At 31.4% G+C, this 2,232-nt stretch overlaps 1 pseudogene; it reads right to left on the reverse strand.

Moving 5' to 3' along the window:
- Positions 1-1,583: 1,583 nt before the first annotated feature.
- Positions 1,584-1,926, reverse strand: LOC109338329 (annotated as a pseudogene).
- Between the last annotated feature and the right edge of the window lie 306 nt (positions 1,927-2,232).

Below are 2,232 nucleotides of genomic sequence, written 5' to 3' on the forward strand. Positions count from 1 at the left end.
TCCTAGCTCTTGATACCACTGTTAAAACCAGAACCAACAAACCAGTGCCAAACTCACAGCATTTGCATACACAATGCAATCATGGACAGCAACCAAAGGCAATGGAATTTAGGAAAGAAAGTGAACTTGAGTAGAAGAGAAGAAGATAGAATTAACAATGAATAACCTCTTGTATTGAATGAGCCTCACAAATCAATACAATGCACTCAACTCAATGTTTAGCAACTACTTTCTATTTATAGCAATTCACCAACCAACTTAACTACCAAAAGTTTCTAATAAAGGAAACTCAGCTAATGACATCATAAAAGGCTAGAATTATAACTTCTCTAATAGTACTTACAGTTGAAGAATCATATTGACTTATGTATATAACTATTGTATTTGTATTTATAGTTTAAGAACCATTACCAGTTGTCAAAAGAAAATCAAAGTCATTTGATATTATAAAATTCGGGTAATATTACTCACTCTATACATAATGTTCTTCCCAACATATATATCTCTCCATTCGGATAATGGTTTTCTAGGTTTTGAATGTTATCACATTTAGTACATGATGTTGTCCTCCTCTAATATTCAATATGTATTACTAATGAGCAAGTTATTCTATAATAATATATGTTATTGTCTTCGAAATTGTTGCCTTATGAAGTTTCATGAATACCAATTGCAGCCTTTGGTGATTTATCTCCTCTTTACTGATTTCCATTTTGTATTGAATAGATTTTATTTGTTTACCAACTTATAGTTTGCATTATCAGTTTTCCTTCGATTTATTAAAGATCGCACCTCATTTTATTAATTATCCACCTATATCCAAGAGAAAAAGAGAAGAAAAATTATTGAAATTTTATTATTGGAATTGGCTCTATGAAGGCAAAGTGTAGAGAATTTATACAATGAAGAAATTGGTAGTTGCTTGAAACTCAAACTACCGTTTAAAGTAAAAATAATCCTAACTACCATAACCGAAAACTAACTGAGAATGAGTTATCTTTAACATCTCCCCTCAAGTTGGAGAGTGAATACCATTAATTCTAAGCTTGGGTATAAGGTAGCAAAAGTGAAAAGTCGGATATGGAGTTTGGAAGAACCACCAAAATGTTGAAAAAATGATTGTTTCTTTTCTTTAAGAACAATGCTCAAGTAGAATACCATCTTGGTTTCTTGGCATGATGAAATATGAACAATTTTTCTCAAGAATAACAAGAGAAAAATGAGATGAAATATAAGCAATTTTTCTCAAGAATAACAAGAGAAAAGTGATATGAAATATTAGCAATTTTGCTCAAGAATAACAAGAGAATAATAGAGGTAATATTTGTCTCAAGAACATTGAGAATAATTAAGAGAAATATTAGGAAAATTTGTTCAAAAATATCAAGAAGAATTTAGAGAAAGAAAGAAAGAATATGAATATTGTAAAAGAAAATGATAAAGTTAGAGAACATATTGATGAGAGGGAAAAAGAACAAAATTTGGTGAAAGAGAATCATGACCATGCTTGAAGCTTATCAAAGATTGGTCACTATTAGACCTTGAATGATTGGTTTGGATTCTTGCTATCTTTGTTGTGATAATATTTCTTTCATGATCTTGACTTTTCCACCTTAGTGTCTAGACCAATCTTGATAAGCATGTACTTAAGCTCATACTTCTTTGCATTCTCAATAGAGTCATCGATCAAACCAAAACTAGTTGATTTGCCATCTCCAAAATGTGTTGTGAATTTGAATACGAACAGAGTTAACATCCTTCACTTCATACATTCTTGCAAGCTTCTCCTTAAGTCCCGCTTTTGGTACATTTGCCCTCCTTGGATGAAGAGCTTCAATGATGAATTGCTTCCTGGAAACAAGCTTGTTGTTTATGAATTTTATGGTTCTAAAGGTAACAACCTTCTCCACCATGATTGTGTTTCACAACAACGTAACATTTGCCATGATCACCACTATAAACATATTTCTTGAATGACAACAAGAAGTGGAAGCCATGAAAAGGGATAATTAATTGCTCTGATACCATCTTAGTTTCTTAGCAATCATGCAAGAAAGAAAAGAAGGGAATTGAAGGAGCAAAAGAGAAGAAAAATCATTGAACTTTTATTATTGGGATTGGCTCTACACAAAGACAAAGTGTAGAGAATTTATACAATGGAGAAATTGGTAGTTGTTTGAAACTCAAGCTACCATTTAAAGTAAAAATAATCTTAACTACCATAACTACTGA

Source organism: Lupinus angustifolius, unplaced genomic scaffold, assembly GCF_001865875.1.
Source record: "Lupinus angustifolius cultivar Tanjil unplaced genomic scaffold, LupAngTanjil_v1.0 Scaffold_22_4, whole genome shotgun sequence".
NCBI lineage: Eukaryota > Viridiplantae > Streptophyta > Magnoliopsida > Fabales > Fabaceae > Lupinus > Lupinus angustifolius.